Source organism: Caloenas nicobarica, chromosome 5 (genome assembly GCF_036013445.1).
Source record: "Caloenas nicobarica isolate bCalNic1 chromosome 5, bCalNic1.hap1, whole genome shotgun sequence".
NCBI classification, from domain to species: domain Eukaryota; kingdom Metazoa; phylum Chordata; class Aves; order Columbiformes; family Columbidae; genus Caloenas; species Caloenas nicobarica.
Genome location: NC_088249.1, coordinates 53,884,296 through 53,903,734, shown reverse-complemented (window position 1 = coordinate 53,903,734; position 19,439 = coordinate 53,884,296). Strand labels below are relative to the sequence as shown.

The following is a 19,439-nucleotide window of genomic DNA, read 5'->3' as shown; positions in this document are numbered from 1 at the left end:
TGAAGACATCTATCCTCTTTAGAAATAGCACCTGACAGCCTGCCATCCTCTCAGGTCTGCTTTCTGTATGGACTTTTGCTCAAGGCTTTGATCATGTCAGCTCACTTTAGCTGTTTAAAACATAGATATCTGAATTAACTTGAGTGTCCAGGCTCCATCCATCACCAAAGAAAGAGAGGTGCATCCAAAGAGTGACTCATCCCATCCTAAAATAAGATTGATGTGATGAATCATCCTCCAGATGTATCATCTTTCCTTTGCAATGTAGAGAGAACCTGGAGGGCAAGATGTGGATAGGCACCTCATTTTTAGGTAGTTAAAATTAGTTGGAATGAAATTCACCCTTAAAGGTTAAAGTTATCTTGACAGGCTCAAAAGTCAGCCACTCTGATAGTGTGTATGGCATATTTTATCCAATCTCTTGATATGAGGTGATGAATGGTAATATTTGATCTGCATGAAGCTGAATGTAATGTAATTGGTCTTGTACAGTTTTTTCTGTATGTCTTAAGGTATATTTACTTCATATGACAGCTATACCCAAACTATCCCTGTATCTCTAGAGCCGAAGCAAGATGTCGTCATCAGCCAAATCTTCAAGATGGAAAAGTGCAGCTAAATTTGGAAAATGTGATATGTTTATTGCCATGACAAGGTGTTCTATTAGCTGGAAAAGATCTATAAGGTGAGTGGAGTTTAAAGTACTTCTGTTTTATAGATCTTTTATTGTGTAGGTGTTGGCTTGATTCTTGTGGGTGACTTGTGATGTTGCTTTTGGCTTCCAAGATCTTTAAGGTAATGCAATTCTTCAGCAAGTTATGAAACCCACCTATGAAACACCTTTGTACTTTAGCTATTTAGAATGTCTGGCGTGGAGTTTGAGGCAGCAGAGAGGCTTTTCTATATACAGGCCTTTCCTGACTGGTGGTGTGTTGGTTGGTTGGTTTTTATTATTATTATTATTTTGCTGGTTGGTTGGTTTTGGTTTTTTTGTTGGTTGTTTCGTGGTTGTGGTGTGTAGGGGGTTTTTGTGTGTGTGGTTTTGGTTTTTTGGGTGGTGGTGGTTGTTGTTTGTGTGTTTCGGTGTATTTTTTTTTTTTAATACAATTGCCCAGGAGCAGATTCTGACCTCAGGTACATACTTGAAAGAAACATCAGGTTTGTTGGTTGGTTGGTTTGTTTTTGGTTTTTGTTTGTTTGTTTTGGTTTGGGGTTTTTTTGTTTTGTTTTTTCTACAGACTGATGTTAGTTTGTGAATTGAATATGTGAGATTTGTCCAATATGTGCCTTGTGTAGTAGAAGATTGGAAAGAAAAAGAAATATAGCAGAGCACTTTAATAGCATTTCTTTTTTATTAATAATGCAGAAGTCTGATCTTAAGCATGGAATATCAAAGGCAGAATATCTGAAGTAATGCCTAAATGTCAAGAGCATGCCTGTTCTTGATCTCTGTTCTTAATCCCTGAACTGTCTTTTCTGGACCATATTCCCTAGTGAGCCCCACGTTGATGTTTTATTTTACTAAATAGGGGAAAAAGCAGAGAAGGACCCCCTGAGATAATGGCATCAAAGTGCCTAATAGGTCTGATCTCTAACCTGGCTGTATGTAGTGTAGTATCCTTTGATTGCAAAACAGTAGCATCACTAATAATGTGCTCTTCCACTTCCTATCAGGAGAAGACAGCTGCTAGATTTCCTTTCCCCTTCCATAAAAGAACCCCACCCTGCCCAAGCAAAACTATTTTGGTGTGTGGCAAAAGTTCTCTGTATGACAGTTAATCCCTAAAGCAAAGTGTTATTGTTAAATATTGCTGGAGTAATTAGAAGTTAATAGATAACCCAGGCAGCAGCCCATTAAGATCATCAATTTGTATTGGTTGGGTTGCTTGTACCACCCAGTGTTCTCTTTCCAACTTCTTGCTCCTGAGGAAACTGCAAAAAGGGGAAAGTTTTGGATTAGTGTTTTTTGGAATAAAAACTGTGATCTAGAATTTTGCATGTGAAACTTTCAGGTTTAGGCAAATATGCCAACTGGCTGTCCGACAGTGTAATAATGAAATCTCCCAATTTTGTACGAGTCATAAAGAAACTTTCAATGATATTGCTCGCAATTAATTTCACAGGCCAACTGGATGCTGTGAGGAAACACAAGGCTTCACAGGTGGTTTTCAGCTTACAGGAGAGGAATAGGCAACGGCTTTTGGTACCATTTATTGTTACATGTAGGTTCTCCATAACCCTCTTTAAGGCCACGTGGTGTGCAGGCAGCTTGAGCACTGGAAGCAGATTTTGCTGATACAGGGTTTATGCTCAGTTTGGTAAATAGCTTCCCTGTGTTTGTTTCAGGCTTCGCACCTGGAAATCCCCTTGGCCTCTCCCAGTGCTGTACCTGTAGGTGGTTGTTTAAAAGCATTTTTCCACTGCTGGTCTGACAGGATTGCAGTAGTACCCACCCGGGCAGGAGCGACCTTGTGGAGAAGGGAAGAGAAGCTCAAATCACACTCCTGCTTATATATTTCCCTGGAATGCCAAGTGCTCCATATGAAAACTTTTTAGAAGAAAACTGAGGCCTAACAAAAGGACTGGCCTAACAATAAAAAATAAATGCCTATTGTATGTGCTTGGGATAACTCTTAAGTGGGAAAAAACCCAAACCCACCGCTTGTGGTTAATATCCGTGTAATGTTACAGAATCATAGAATCATTTCAGTTGCAAGAGACCCTCAGGATCATCAAGTCCAACCATAACCTAACTCTAGCACTAAACCATGTCCCTAAGAACCTCGTCTAAACGCCTTTTAAACTCCTCCAGGGATGGTGACTCCACCACTTCCCTGGGCAGCCTGTCCCAATGCCTGACAACCCTTTCCTAATTTTTGCTAACTTTTTCTTAATGTCCAATCTAAACCTCCCCTGGTGCAACTTGAGGCCATTTCCTCTCATCCTATCACTTGTTACTTGGGAGAAGAGACTGACACCCTCCACGCTACAACTTCTTTTCAGGTAGTTGTAGGCAGCAATAAGGTCTCCCCTCAGCCTCCCTTTCTCCAAACTAAACAGCCCCAGTTCCCTCAACCACTCCTCATAACACTTGTGCTTCAGGCCCCTCACCAGCTTTGCTGCCCTCCTCTGTACTCTCTCTAGTATCTCAATGTTTTTCTTATGATGAAGGGCCCAAAACTGAACACGGTATTCCAGGTGGGGCCTCACCAGTGCCGAGTACAGTTGCACAATCACTTCTCTAGTCCTGCTGGCCACACTATTCCTGATACAAGCCAGGATGCTGTTGGCCTTTTTGGCCACCTGGGCACACTGCTGGCTCGTGTTCAGCTGCTGTCAATCAACACCCCCAGATCCCCCTCTGCCAGGCAGCTTTTCAGCCACTCTTCCCTGAGCCTGTAGCACTGCCTGGGGTTGTTGTGACCCAAGTGCAGGACTCAGCACTTGGCCTTGTTAAATCTCATACAATTGGCCTTGGTCCAATGATCCATCCTGTACAGATCTCCCTGTATGGCAGGTCAACACTCCCACCCAATTTGGTGTCATCTGCAAACTTACTAAGGGTGCACTCAGTCCCTTCATCCAGATCATTGATAAAGAGATTAAACAGAACTGGCCCCAATACTGAGCCCTGGGGAACACCACTTGTGACTGGCGACCAACTGGTTTGGCTCCGTTCACCACAAGTCTTTGGGCCCAGCCATCCAGCCAATTCTTTATCCATCGCAGAGTACACCCATCTAGGCCATGAGCAGCCACCTTCTCCAGGAGAATGCTGTGGGATACAGTGTCAAAGGCTTTACTGAAGTCTAAGTACACAACATCCACAGCCTTTCCCTCATCTACTAGTTGGGTCACCTTGTCATAGAAGGAGATCAGGCTGGTCAAACAGGACCTGCCTTTCATAAACACGTGCTGCCTGGGCCTGATCATATGGTTCTCTTGTATGTGCCATGTGATGTTACTCAAGATTATCTGCTCCGTGACATTTCCCAGTACCGAGGTTAGGCTGCCAGGTCTGTAGTTCCCCAGATCCTCCTTCCAGCCCTTCTTGTAGATGGGCATCACATTAGTCAACTTCCAGTCAACTGGTGTTTAGTACCTCAGCCTTTCCTTCATCTTCTGTCTCTATGTTTCCCCCTGCATCCATCAGGGGATGGAGATTCTCCCTCTTGAGAGGGAGAGAGATTCTCTCTCTTGTTGCTAATATATTTATAGAAACATTTCTTGTTGCCTTTTACAGCGGTGGCCAGGCTCTGTTCTAGTTGGGCTTTGGCCCTTCTAATTTTCTCCCTGTATAACGTAACAGAATTCTTGTATTCCTCTTCAGTAACCTCCCCCTCCTTCCAAAGGTTATAAATTCTCTTTTTATTCTTAAGTTCCAGCCACAGCTCTCTGTTCAGCCAGGCCGGCCTTCTTCCCCGCTGGCTCACCTTCTGGCACATGGGGACAGCCTGCTCCTGCACCTCTAAGATTACCTTCTGTTTTTTTGGCAACCTCCTTATTTTTAAATATTTTGTTGGAATAACAGTATTTTAGATCCTGAGCCTCGTCCTTTTCTCTTTCCCTCTGGAAGAAGGGGAGAAAGGAGATGAGGAATGAGATTTTTGAGGAAAAAATATCTCTTCAAATTGAACTGGCAAGCTCAATACTCATGAAGTTGTTATACAGGGCAATGTGGGAATCAGTATCTAAGGGGCTTTTGCGAGTTTTTGCATTAGAGAGGGAGGGGAAAAAAAGCCCTCTCTTGATAATGAAGGAAAAATGACATATTCTGTGATTACACTGACAGCAATGGGCTTGAGTGCAGCCCTTTGTGTAGTATTGGTGTAGGTTTGCCACATGTATTCAGTCCCCACTGCCCATGTTTTTTGTTGGTGGTGGCACAGTAGGGTCAGAGCAAGCCAAAAAGGCTTTCCCTAGCAAACGCCTGTGGGATTTTTGATAGAGGCTTCTGGCTCTGTGAGTTATTTCAGATCGGGATGTGTCTGTGCTTTCTCAGGGCAGAGGTTTGGGACTTGTCTATAGGCAGCGATGGAGAGGTAGCGGCTGCGCAGGGCATCGCTGTTCATTCTCTGTTAGAGCTGGGTGGTGAAGCTTTGAGCTGACCACCAAAATAAAGAATTGTAGATAGTTAAAGCAAAAGTGTGATTTCTGTGATGTTCTATGAAGTAGCAGGAATTGGTACTTCATAGCCAAGTCTCTCACCTGTTTTTTTTTAAATAAGAAGAAATATTCTGCAAAGCTGTATTTAATAGAAAATTTTGCAGATATTGCTCTGCTTTAAAAAGTATAGTTTTAGCACTTTATCTTTTAGTAGTAGTTGCTCTTCTATCTTATCCATGTGTTGTGAGGCTGAAGAACTATGGGGCCTCTAGGTATCTCTAGTAATGGGAGTTTTGCAGTTACCTACAATGGACGCGGAATGAAAGAAAATATAATTGAGTGCCCTATAAATACTGTACTTAAGATGGTCTCTGGACTGAAATTTACAGCACTATTGCACATTTGTCTCTTGGCTCCGTGGCTGGTGGAGAGGGAGGATGAGGAAGGGGGAAGGGAAGGTACTGTTTTAAGGCTTTAGATTTGGCCGTATTGTAGCACTTCTAAATCTTCTGTCAACACTGGCGTGACGTTGCATTCATTAAAATTGCATGACCTTTTTAAACATCCATCTGTTATATAAATAAAAATAATGCAGCCCTATATTTTTATGGTATGCTAATCCTGCGTGGCCATGGTCTAATTATCAAATGATTTCATGCTACCCTGGTGGCAGGCAATGACCAGACCACTGAACACTTGCTATGGATCTCTTATTAAATCCCTCTTGCACAGTTTCATTCATAAATTTAGCATGGCTTTTAAAACAAAATAGCTTGATGCTTATACAGCAATATCAAATAAGAGCAGTATGTTTCCAGTATGCAGCAGCATTTTTCAGATGCTCCACTTCATGCATGACTGAATAATTGGTGGCGAACTCCATTATTGCCCCCTTTTACCTTGAGTGGAAGCCATGCCACTGGTAGGTAGTGCATGCTAGTTGTCCTCAAAGATGAGATGTCCTGGGTGTAACCTGTCCGTACCTTTGTGGAGCTTGAATATTCTACTTTCTACACCAAGCTCCATTTTGACAGTAAGAGTCCTAAGCTGGTTATCAACGCTCCTGGTCTGCACCCATTTGTGTTCTGTTCTGGCCACATGGAAGCTAGTGCAGAGGTGCTGGGGTGCTCATGGCTTTTGTCTCCTCTGATGTTCCTCCAGCACTGCCCTGTGTCAGCTCCCAAGAGACACATGGTACCTTAGGGCTTTGGAAGCATGTCACATTACACTTGGAGAGACAAAATCCAAATAAGATTGTGTTTTTGTTGGTTATGTTGTTAATTTAACTTTGGAAAGACTTAGAAATTTATTTGGTGCAAGTGGCTAGTGGAAGTGCTTGCTCATTGCTACAAGGCAATTTTTTGCCCTTGAGTTCAGTGCAAAGGGCTAATTCCCAAGTGACCATGCAATTAACTCCATTAAAAATGGAATTATTAAAACCAGAATTAAACTTTTTGTCCAGGTTTACCTTAGACTGTAATTTACCCTAAACAACTTCATGCCATCTGTGCCAGCTTAGTCCCATCTGGTCTCCTACAAGATAAGATTTGCAGCTTAACAAGAGATCTTCATTTTGTCTTATGACTTAGAGTAGTTCAGTAGTATTGGTTTTGTCTTGTGACTTGGAGTCGTTCAGTAGTATTGCTTTCTCTGGGTTTGCATCATCCCCCATTGTGTGTGTGTGTTAAGGCAGTATGTATCCTATAAATCTATTTCTCTTGACCTGTAGCTTCAGTGAAACACTGCTGCAGTGGAATTGAACAGAATTGTTTCTACCCTGGTGTGAGGGCTGGTAAGAGAGCCAGTTAGCTGGACACAAGTCATGGTGGTGACAAAGAAGAGCCTGCGCCCCACTGATGGCAGCAAACAGCACCAGTGTGCAGGCAGCAGGGGGCTGCTGGGTGCGGGGAGAGACACACACCTTGTGAATGTGGATTTGGATTAATTTCCTATCCTTGCTGTGGTGTTTGTTTGTTTTCTTTTTCTTGATGGAAGGCTTGTCACTTTCAGCACTTCCATATTCTAGTTTAAGCCACCCTGCAGAGATGAAAATGTTTTTATCAGAGTTTTATGTTTGCCCAAACCAGCTTCAAATAAGAATGAGACAGTACCACAGGAGTGATTCGCACCCTATTACAAGCATCCCAGGCCTCCTGCTGAAGTTTAACGAATTAATTTCCCTCTTCTCTGACACAGCTAATTGCAATTTAAGTATTTGTAACAACTTGGAAATTTCAATGAGTTGTGTGCTTACTCACCGAAGTATGTGACTTGCTCATTGCTTACGGTCTCTTTTTGTTACCAGGTCATTTGAAGATCAGAGTAGTTGAAAATGTTTACAGCATACTCTTTAAAATAAGATACTGCTGTTCTCTGTGCAAGAAAATCCTCATCTGAGCATTTAAAGAAATGTTTGTTGGATGTGGACAAGATTTCTTCTAAACTATTTGAATAAAAGGTGCCAGGGTGCCAGCCTGTGCCAGTGTTCAAGCCATTTCCCACTTCCCTTGCTGCAAGCAGTGGGTCTGCTGAAGCCATGTGCCACGTCCCCAGGTGGCTGGAGCATTGTCAGCAGAGGTTAGAAATACACAGACAAGGCAGAGTGGTACAATGGGGTGTCACATATGCATATATAAAAAAAAAGGCTATATTTTCTTTTTTATGTTTTATTTAATCTCCTTCGTGGGCTGTCTGAAAGCTGTGGCAATACAGGTGGTAATGAAACAGCCCCAAATAATCAGAGCAGCCTGCCTTGTCACCCCCAGCTTCCTCTGCTTCTGCCTGCTGCACACCTGCCTCTCTCCCTCTTCTTCTTCTCGGGTATTTTATTTTCCTCCTGGTCCAGCTGGCATGTATGAGGTACAGGATGGTGGAGTGTGTGTGAGCTGGGATTGCCTGAACTGCAGTGTGGGGAAACAACTAGATCTGGGCAAACTAGGTGAATTTTACAGGCTAAAGGGACCATCTTTGTGCTCAGGCTGGTCCTCGCCATGTTTCTGTTCCAAAGCCTGTAAGTACTAGAAGCTTCCAATGACTCCACAAACATATATGTATCTTTTAATTATAGGTGCAAGCAAGTACCTGTTTCGGCTGAGGTCTTTGGTAGCACACATGGCAAACTTAGAGAGGAATATGTCCATGAAAGAAAACTTCTGTCTAAATTATTTGCTTGTCAAAACTATAAACTTCCAAAATTACGATTTTTACAAGGGAGGGTTCTGGGTAAATTATTTAAGGAGTGCTGCCACCAGCTAGCAAATAATAATAATAATAATGCACAGAGGGTCAATGGCTTTGCAGCTGAAAATTGTTACTTGCTCTACAGTAAGTTAAGTGGTGGCAGGAGGGAGGAGCTGGAGCAAGTGCCAGCACCTGTGTCTCAGTCAGCCTGGTTCTTCCAGTAACCAGGTAACTGAAAATGCTGTCACCTGATCTTCTGTTTGCACTTGAAGAGCATATAGACTGTGTATACTCTGCATATGTATATTATATATATGCACACAATGGAAGCGTGGTAATGTGGTACTGGTGTCCAGCAAAGAGCACTCAGTGGTCACAGATGTTTTCTCTTTATACCTGTTGAATGTTCCATTAAAACACCTTTCATTTTATATATGCCTGTTTCTGTAAGTAGGTAAATTCAGATATTACTGTATAATATGTGTAGTAATAGGGATTTTTATTCAAAGCACTGGTTACTAATCAGATTTTCTCTTCACTGATCTTGTCACATTTCTGCTGGGTTTCAAGATGTTAAGAATATTTTCCAACTCGCCAAATCTCATACTTAAAATTCTAATGTATTGTACATAACATAAGAGGGTTTTAGTACCAGAAAAATTCCATTTTCCTCCGTCCAGTTTCAGGTTCCTGACCTGATTTTCTGGGCTTAATCCTCTTCCTGTTGAAATCAATAAGTACATTGTAATATAATGATTCACGTTCAAGGTTCAACCATAGAAAATTAAGGCTACATGCTGATTTTACTGCCATTGTTGAAAGATGATTCCTTAAAATGTGTAAAAGCACAATAAACTCTTTAACTCTTTTGGCCTATTTTTTTTCTCTCTTCAGATAGTCTAAACATTTAAAAATGGATTTTTGTTTTAGACCTAAAGATGGCAAGGAGATAAGAGTTGAGAGCTGCTATTTACATAGGAACATATTTTGTGGTTTCAAATGCTCCATAGTGGGTCAGTCACTGGACAGTGTGGAGCTTGACATGAGATGCCAGGAAAACCATAGTCAACTCTATGCACGTTTTCTGATGCATGACTATCATCGTATATTTGCCTCAGTTCACTCTCATGTTAGATAAGGCTTCTTTATAAAAATCTAACACTTTCTTTGAAAAGACATCCAAGTTGGGGTGGTTTTGTTCTTTATTTGTATAAAAATTGCAGTCACTCAGTTCAGTAATGCTGCCTTCTTTCTGTAACTAGTGCACATTAAATAAGACTGAGAGAACATAAAAAGCAAGTGGGGCACATTTTGTTGTGTTAATATAAAACAATGTAACTAACACTATGGAAGTGCAGGTTTTGGTTTTTTAATTCTTTGAGAGAGAGGAAATGCTTTGAGAGCAAAAGAAGCCCCTGTCAATCTGTCTGGTTGGAATGTACTGGATGTGTTGTGGGAGTTTGGGATGCCCCGTTGTCATTGAATGGCCTGGCAGCATCTCCTGTGCTCTGTACAAAGGTCCCATAGTTCAGAAGGTCCTGAGTGATGCTCATAGCAGTGGCATGACTACATGTTGAAAGCTGAATATTTCAAAATAGACTTTATGATTCAGGCTGTGTTCAAATAGCTCTCCTGGAAGTGATAAGTGCCTCCCATTTTGCTTTGCTGCATCATGCGGGTGCTGTAACCACAGGGAGGTCAGAAGAGCGAATTCTGCCCTTGGCTGCCCCAAGTCGGAGTGTGTGGGATGCTGTGGGGGCTCTGCTCCCTGTGCACATGTGCACATGTGAATAACCTCTACCACCGCCTTCCACCAGACCTGTCTGTACAGGTCATAAACATCCTGATATGGTGTGGCTCCTTCCTGGGAATAAAAGTAAATATACATTCTATAGCTTCTGCTCTCTAAATGTGAAATTGCCTATTAATGAAATAAATGCACCTGAAGTGTTAAGTTCAGGCTCTTTGGCATCCCATGCTTGGTTTTCTTCTTACCTCAAAGTCTCTAGGAAAGGAAAAAAATAAAAATTCTCCATCTCTTTGCTCCTCCTTACCCCACAAGACTTTCTGAGGAAGACAAACCCCTCCCTTTAGAAGGATGGAAGACTGGACATGAGCTGGTATTGTGTGCTGGCAGCCCAGAAGGTCAACCATATCTTGGGCTGCATCAAAAGGAGCGTGACCAGCAGGTCGAGGGAGGTGATTCTGCCCCTCTACTCTGCTCCGGTGAGACCTCACCTGGAGTCCTGTGTCCAGCTCTGGAGCCCTCAGTAAAGACATGGACCTGTTGGAGAGGCTCCAGAGGAGGGACACGAAAATTATGAGTGGGATGGAACACCTCTACTATGACAAAAGGCTGAGAGAGTTGGGGTTGTTCAGCCTGGAGAACAGAAGGCTCTGGGGAGACCTTATTGGGGCCTTTCAGTACTTCAAAGGGGCCTATAAGGAAGATGGGGACAGACTTTTTAGTAGGGCCTGTAGTGATGGGCCAAGGCGTAATGGTTTTAAAGTAAAGGAAGGAAGATTCAGGCTGGACATAGGAAGAAATTTTTTACAATGAGGGTGGTAAAATACTGGAAGAGGTTTCCCAGAGAGGTGGTAGATGCCTCATCCCTGGAGACATTCAAGGCCAGGCTGGACGGGGCTCTGAGCAACCTGATCTAGTTGAAGATATCCCTGCTCATTGCAGGGGGATTGGACTAGATGACCTTTGAAGGTCCCTTCCAAGCCAAACTATTCTATGATTAGTTTTCCAGCCTCATTCAGGAGCAGTGATTTCCCTGCAGCCGCTCAGCTCTTATCTCCCTTTCTGGCTTGGGTGGAGGAACTGCTGTGTTCCCTGATGAAATACAGCCTTTTCCCATCCTGCAGGAGGGTATCCCTACCCTCTCCCCTACTTTTGGGACACCGTAAGGGAACACGGATATCTGGAAAGGGGAGTCTGTGCCAGCTGTCTGGGGAGCCTCTTCTTGTGCAGAAGGACAGGGAAAACAGAGTATGCTTTCATGTGTTCCAGCCGACAGAATTACATGCTTTTGCTTCCCAAGATGTGTGTTTTTTCTAGCACACAGACTTGTGGAAAACTGTGGACTGATCAATGAATACCACTAGTGGAACCTTGTCTTTTTATTCAGAAAAACTTAGTCTGAAAACGTATGGTATGAAGTACGCTTTGTTTGGTGTCCCTATTGATTCCAGTTCAAATGTATCCATTATAGTATAGAACTCTACTGTTTTCCTATTAGTCTGACCCACCAGGAAAGGATTGCCAGGTTGTAGATACTTTGCCCATTCTCAAATGCTCTTTGTACTACATTAGTAAGCATTAGACTTTTTTTTTGCTGCACAAAATATGGCTTATCCATGTTAGATCAATGAAGCTCCACTGAGGAGAATTAAAAAGGTAAAGGTCAGAACAGGATACAGCTTGATCTCCATGCAGATGTGTTCTGCTCTGCCAGTAGAAGAAAGGAATTGGCAGTTTTGGTAGGGGTGTTGGGTACACGTGCACCGGGTCATAGGATATGGGAGTGTGTTCCGTACTTTCCAGTAAAAAGAAAACTATTGCAAAGAATTGCTAGCAGGCCTGGCAGCTCCCAGTGTCTTGGATGACTTCTCTAAATGCTGTAGTGGAAAGCAGGGATGTTGAAAGTTGGAGATTTTTTTTTCAGTTCATATAGATAAGTGAAGAATACTAGTACAAATGTGTTCATTTCTTGGTCTCTTAAAAAAAGAAAGAAATCTCGTCTATTTTCTCTGGTTTTCTGATTTAATGCCTTCATAAATGACTTGGATGCAGGACTTGATGGAATGCTAAGTAAGTTCACCGGTGACACAAAACTGAGGGGAGCTGTTGACATGCTTGAGGGCCCTGCAGAGGGATCTGGATAAATTGGAGAACTGGGCAATCACCGACCGCATGAAGTTCAACAAGGGAAGTGCCGGATTTTGCACCTGGGACACGCAACCCTGGCTGTACATACAGACTGGGGGATAAGATGCTGGAGAGCAGCTCTGCAGAGAGGGATCTGGGGGTTCTGGCCAATGGCAAGTTGAACACAAGCCAACAGTGTCCCTGGCAGCCAAGAGGGCAACTGTGTCCTGGGTGCACCCAGCCCAGCATTGCCAGCCGGGCAGGGAGGGGATTGTCCCGCTCTGCTCTGCACCGGTGCAGCCTCACCTGGAGCTCTGTGTGTAGTTCTGGGCAACACAGGATAAAAAGGATATAAAGCTACTGGAGAGTGTCCAGAAGAGGGCTATGAAGTTGGTGAAGGGTTTGGAGAGGAAGCCGTATGAGGAGTGGCTAAAGTCACTTGGTTTGTTCAGCCTGGAGAAGAGGAGACTGAGGGGAGACCTCATTGTGGTCTACAGCTTCCTCACAAGGGGAGGAGGAAGAGCAGGCGCTGATCTCTTTGGTGACCAATGACAGAACCCGAGGGAATGGCAGGAAGATGTGCCAGGGGAGGTTCAGGTTGGACATCAGGAAAACGTTCTTCCCCCAGAGGGTGGTGGAGCCCTGGAACAGGCTCCCCGGGGAGGTGTCACAGCCCCCAGCCTGACAGTGTTCAAGAAGAGACTGGACAATGCCCTCAGACACATGGTGTGAACTGCGGAGTTGTCATGTGCAGGGACAGGAGTTGGACTCAATGATCCTTGGGGGTCCCTTCCAACTGAGGACATTCTATGATTGTTTTTTGTGATCTCTTAAGACTGAGATTTAAATGGAGCCTACAAGGTGCAGAGAGGGAGGACTGTGTGATGAAGTGAAAACAGGATGGAAATCTGATTTCACAGGCACTGTTGACATTTATTTTAAAATATGCCTTGAAGCTCACAACTTTCTACCATAACAAAGAGTAGTGGTTTGTTCTTCCTTCCAGGATTTCTCTCTTTGCTTTCTGCACAAGAGCAAATTGACTTATTTTTAGACTGGTCTTGATGTGGCTGTGGGCTGCCAGTACACTTCAGGAATCCATGTTGCATAGTTTTCCCAGCAATATCTAACCCTTGACTTCTAGAAGTGTAATACAATATACATCCTAGATAAAAGTATCCCAGTGATAATGCTACTTGGAATCAGAATGAAAGTTTTGGAACAAATGGAAACACTTCTTAGAAAGATGCTATAGTTTCTACTTGCTAAAGCTTCAGTGAATTAATAGATGGTCATATCCTTTTATTGGATGAGATCCTATAACCATGAGATATATGTAAATAGCGCAGAACTGTTGCTGCCAAGTATTGTGAATGGAAAGGTGGCCTAAAAATTAAATACAGGAATAGCTGGATCTAGGAAGTATTTGACTCTAAACATGACAGCCAATGTACTGCCAGATCACATCATACCATTGAACATGGTGGCTCATAGTACTTTTATCAGGGCAGCTTATGATTAGGAATGTTGAAAACCACTTTAGGTGTGAAGCCAAGTACTTTGTACTTTCTTTTTTTTCCTCTCTTTTTTTTTTTTTTTTTAGTAGCTACAATTATTTTTTGCCCTAACAGCTGGAACCTAGTTTCTAAGTTTGCAGGAGGACATTGCTGGTGTTTTTTCTGCATGTAAAAAATGTCTCCCTAAATATATCCTGTGTTTGGCTCTCTGTTGTATCTACATGAGATCCTCATCATCTTAAAAAAATCTGACTTGTTAATAGGCATATTAAGAGGGATACCTCAAATATGAACTTATATTCCATTTTACAGCTTGCAGGAATTTTGAAAGACTTAATTTTTGATCAGCTCAGGAGAAAAATCTAAAAACTTTGAGAATTGCCATCAAGCCAGCATTGCCACATGGGGCCAGGACCTCTGGGTTCATGGTACCTTCTCCCATTTCAACAGGTCCCCTGCCTGATGCAAATTGGTTTGGTGCCTGGGAACCGCAGTGAAAGGTAACGCTGCACCTTGCCTAGTCCTGAGCTATGTGCTGAAGCCAGGAGGAAGCCGGTTAACTGAGAGTGGCAAGAGTATGCTGCCATCAGTCCTGTTAAACATGCTGAATGGCATGTCTGCTGGAGCACCGTGGCAGCTGGACAGCTGTGCTTAACAAAGCAGTAACTCTTAAAAATGATTTTAAGGAAACAGTTATTGGTCACAGTATTTTATAGTATTTTTTAATCTGCATGTTATCTCTTATGGTCCAGGTTTTTGATTGACAAGTGTTTCCAAACCTCTTAATTGGCATCCCGTTACAAATGAAGAGTTGGAGAATGCATGAAATTTCCACTTGTGTCCTATTTGAAGATAGACTGAAGACACAGTTTCACAAATGTTTGCATTGTTGATGTAAAAACAGAGAACTCTCTATGAAGGGTCCCATTAAGTTTGCTTTCTATTTTTTTTTCATTCTTATTTTAGCTTCATTACTTGTAGGTAAATGTTTCATAAAACCAGTGTGTTTGTGTGTGTGAAGCACGTCAACTTCTTGTCTATTGTGATGCTTTAAATGGAAAGGAGAAGAACTTTGAGGGGAGTGTGCCAAGACCTCTGCTGCTGGACATAGATAGTGCTTCTCTGAAGATATTTGCAGTAGCAGAGAATTTGCTGCAGTGTCAAAGTGGAGGTGTTAGTTTTAGGGCAGGAGTCAAGAAGGTAGTACACTGATCTCAGCCAGACGGAGGCCAAACATTTTTATGTGAAGCACATGGAAAAAGCCCCTTCTCTTTATATTGAAAATGTTTGCATCAATGGAAGACATGAAAGGAAAAAAATAGAAGACTAAAAGAATTAATTCTAAATAGCCAGAATGCTGTTATGTCTTGAAGTTCCATACAGTTACGTCTTCATTATTGCTTAGATTTGTGAAAAGTTGGTAGTCTCATTGGTCCTGTATGAATGGCTTTATCTTTGCCTGTCCCTTGACTGGTTTCTTACCTGATCCTGAACAGGAGTCAACTGGTGACTGTGCTTGCTGCCTGCGTTTAGATGTATCTCTGTAGTTGTGTCGCTGACGTGATGCTTACAAATTCAGAGGTAGAAAGGTTTATTTGGATTGTCTTCGGCTTTAATGATGCTCCTTGTGCTCCTGTAGCTCCTCTTGCTGAGAGCCAAGACTGATGCTTGGCATGATTACTAGAGAGATTGCTCAAAAAGGGTGGTGGGAGACCTCTGAGAGGTTACTGCGGCAGAATCCAAAAAGGGGAATGTGGCAAAGAGGGGTTAGAGTACCCAGTCTTGTGTGCCTCCAACCCCAAGAGGTGTATGTTGTCCCCTAAGTACAAGTAGCTAGTAGCAGATGTAATTCATGAGGGAAAACTATAAAAGAAGTAGTCAAGGAAACCAGCCTGTGAGTGTAGACTGATGGACCATCCAAAAAAAATATTGCTAGAAAGAAGTGACTAGTGATATCAAAACTGTCTCCATTACTGACTTTATAAACACTTCTGGTAAATAAGAGGTTAATAACCCTGTTTATAGTAAGAGAAGGCCCCTGCCCTAGGATACACACACTTCACTGTACCCAGATAATCCCTGGAGCAAGGAGGTTTAAGGTAATTTGTGGTGCAGCTGTCCTTTTCTGGAACATGAGCAAATTCTCCTGCACATGGTCAGCTGCAAGAACAAATGTCTATAGCAAATGAAAAAACAAGATGTTCAACCGCAGCCTTCTGCACTTGCAAGAGGGACACGTGAGCTGGGCTGTTCCTCCTGCCTGAATCAAACTCCACAGCACGAAAGGGTTTAGTGTGTGGCTTATGGCCAAGTGGAAGCAACGTGTCAGTGGTGAGTGAGGAATGCTGGTGATGGAAACCCAACTGATTGACATACAGTGGCTATAAAGTCATAGTAAATCTATTGTTTCGCCAGAAGGAAGCAGGATTAGAAAATGTATAATCATTACAATCCCTGCACTATACAGGGATCAAGTGACGGTTGCTCTGCCATTGCTGGTGTGGCTCATATTTGGCTTAATCCAACCAAAGTCTGTACTTGGGCTAAAACTTCATATGCTCCATGTGGTCCAGGCCATAGCCATTGGGATGTTGTACCCAAGAAATACCTCTATGGCACTGAAGAATTTAGCTCAGAAGTTTTAAGGAGATACTTTCTTTGTTGTGTTGGTGCAGAGACTCACCACAAGACAAGCAGCAAATTTTAAAATGACCATATGGGAACTGATTCTCAATAAAATTATTAACAAAAATCTAACTAATCAATAGAAGAAAAATCCATTTCTTTGAAACAGATAAATTTTATCCACAAAGAAGTAAAAGAAAATGTCATTGACAGCTACAGGCCAAACTCACTTCTGGTCTAACTGAGCTGAAGGAAAAAGCTGCATTTTACAGAAGTCTGAGTGGCCTGAAGAGGGTCAAGGAGGAAATAGTATATGCAACCACATCTTCAGTTCCTTACTAATTGACAAACTAAACAGTTGATTTACCCAATTCTGCCGCGTTTTTCGAACACTTCTGAAGATATGCAAAACTGCTTCTGTATTTGTATTATTATATGTTGCCTTAAATTAATGTTTTAGATTTCTGAAGTTTCACTTGTCTTGCAGGATAAACTTTGATTCTGTTTGACTCTCTTTGCACAGGGTGCCCAAATGTCATACCGAGGTCTGTGTTAGCACAAATCATGTTTCTGCCTCCCAAGCAAACACAATGGAGAGAAGCCCTCAAGGAATTTCCTTATTAAGCAGAGGAGAGGCTGACGTCTCCAAAATAGTTTCAGAGTGTTTTTTTCCATGAGGTGAATCAAAATGTTTGGCAGAATATTAGAGTAGTTTCGTGGTGGATAAAATTGTAGTTGATGCTTTTTACAGTAGGGTACATGTGTCTGCACAGCCTGATCCGACCATGACTTCTTGCTGCTGTATCTACTGAAGTTGTTTTGGTGGTGGGTTTCTATTGTAGCATAGTGTATTTTGTGATTTAACTGTGGCTTGTTTTCTTTCTGAGTGCTGGTCATATTAATAAGAGGATAGGATATGCCCCCACGTGCACTATTGCTGAGAGAGGAGACTGTACCTGCCTTACGTCTCTAGAGAACAGCGAACAGAAAGCCCGTACAGGCCAACGTTTGGGTTTTACTTCCTCTTGATGCTCAAGAACAGCAAGTGCTTCTTGTTTGTAGGGAAATACAGACTGAAAGAGAGGATCTATTAATCTTTATAGTGGAGGAGAAGGGAAATTTGCTAATTCCCTTTTGTTTTAAAGGATATTCAGAGCTGAGATAATGGTGAAAAATGCACTGGCTGCAGAAGGGGTGCACCTACACTAGCATGCTGGCCAGTGCGGGTTTGGGAAGGTGCTGCTGGAATACAGCCTGCGAGTGCTCAGGGACTGCCTGCAAGTGAGGCAGCAGTGATTCAGTCTCATTTGCTAAGAAAAGTGGAGAAGTTTGATAAACCACAGGCTTTAGGCTAAAATAGTGACATTTTATGTTGTATGGTGAAGTTACTTCTTATCTACTTCCTTTTTTAAAATTTTCTTTAACAGGAATATTTTAGACTAGAATACCAAATCCATAAGACTGGTGTTTATGGTTACTCTGCGCTGTAGGTAGGAGGGTTTCCTGTTGCACGTGGCCAGTCCTGCTCTTTTGCATGAGCAATTTAGGGCTGCCACGGATATTGCGTAGAATGAAAATACTGGGGGTTTGCATAGGATTTTAAGAATTTAGAAAATAACTCTTCCAGCTTAGAGTGAAAAACATAGTTAAACTTTCTGTGAGCGAAAACTTTGAGTAAATTATTAAACCATTTTTTTAGTTAAAAAATCCTGTATATATTTGAGTTGACCTTTTTCTGTTCGTGCCTTCTAGATCAAACATGAAATTTGCCAAATACTTTTGAAGTAAAACTGCGCATAACTCCTTTTTAGAAAGTTGAAACAAGGTATTTCTTAAATATTTTTATCATCTTGCCCCCACTCTAAGTAAGATTTTTTTTTTTTCCAAAAGCCTTGACTTTAAAATATCCATGAGCTCGAAGGGGAGATAGACAACATAAAGTTTTATTGAGTGGGAACACACAACTAGAAAATAAAGCTGCAATATCCCAAATACTTGATTTAGGATAGAGCTTCCTTTTGCATTAAATGGTTGTGCTTCATGTATCGTAGCTTTTTGGTCAGCCAGGTATTCACAGCTTGGGATAAGAAATTATATTTACTCAGAGAAGGCTGAATTTTACTGAAACACAGAGCAACTCATTCATTTAAGCTAGGTTATGTTGGGTGTATACCAGCGTATATCTGGTCCAGAGGTTTTGGAGAAGGGAGAAGTCACTTAGTTTCTCTCCTCCTCTTCAACACCTCTTTAAAATGGAGCAAGGGTTACCTGCTCCTCCACTAAGAAATTTGGTAATGGTAGGGACTGTTGAGATCCTTGGTTAGAAGGTGGAACGGAAAAATTAGGCTTTAAATTCATTATCCTGATAGGCATGAAAGCCCTGAAATGAGTGAAATGGCAAAAAGCGGAGAGGGGGAACTGGAAATAACCATAATTCATCACCGGGATTCTGCAAGCAGCTGAGCCGCTCTGAGGCGATGCTGGGAAGGGTAAACTCAGCAGCAGCTGGCCACCAGCGCTTGGTCCTTATCTCACTCTTATCCTCTGCTATTAACTGGCCACAATTACGGACCATATCGGTTACTGCCATCTGTTTTTTCACGAGGCCTTGGTCGGATTGTGGCCAGCAGAGGGGATTAGGGGGAGAAAGGCAGAAATGACAAAACGCTTCTGGGGTGCTGCAGCAGGGTCCCGCGTGCGGCCGGTGCCGCCGCCGCCCCGACAGCTGTGCAGAATTAAGCGTAAAGATAAACTGTGAAGGCTGTTTCAAAGCTGCTGTAAAGGAAACGCATTTCTGCCTGCAGTTGTAATGCAGGGGCTGTGCAGAGAGAATTAAAGTGTAAAGTGAAGGTGGGGTGTGTTTGGGGTGCTTTTAGCTTCCAGTGTGAATTGTTATTGGTGGGATCAGACTTCATCAGCCACAAGCAAACAGCAACAAAAAGATGGATATTGGATATGTTGAATAGGAGGAGAAAACAACCCCAGATTGTTGACTGAAAAGCCCCTTCAGCACTTATTTTTGCACTAGTAATTGCCATCTGGGCTCTGGCTAAAAGAAAAGGCGTGCAAATTAGGGACTGCTTCAGTCATCATAGTATGTGACCAGGGAAGGCAGCATATTTCAGTCCTGAATATCA

General features: G+C 42.5%; 1 long non-coding RNA gene across 1 annotated transcript in view; it reads left to right on the top strand.

Annotated features, from left to right (window-relative positions):
* The first annotated feature begins 261 nt into the window (after positions 1-261).
* The window catches only part of LOC135989188 (uncharacterized), a 60,974-nt gene continuing 41,796 nt past the window's right edge, over positions 262-19,439 (top strand). The window contains exons 1-2 of the long non-coding RNA XR_010606282.1: positions 262-312; positions 564-685. This is a non-coding gene — a long non-coding RNA (uncharacterized LOC135989188). The remainder of the gene's footprint in view (positions 313-563; positions 686-19,439) is intronic.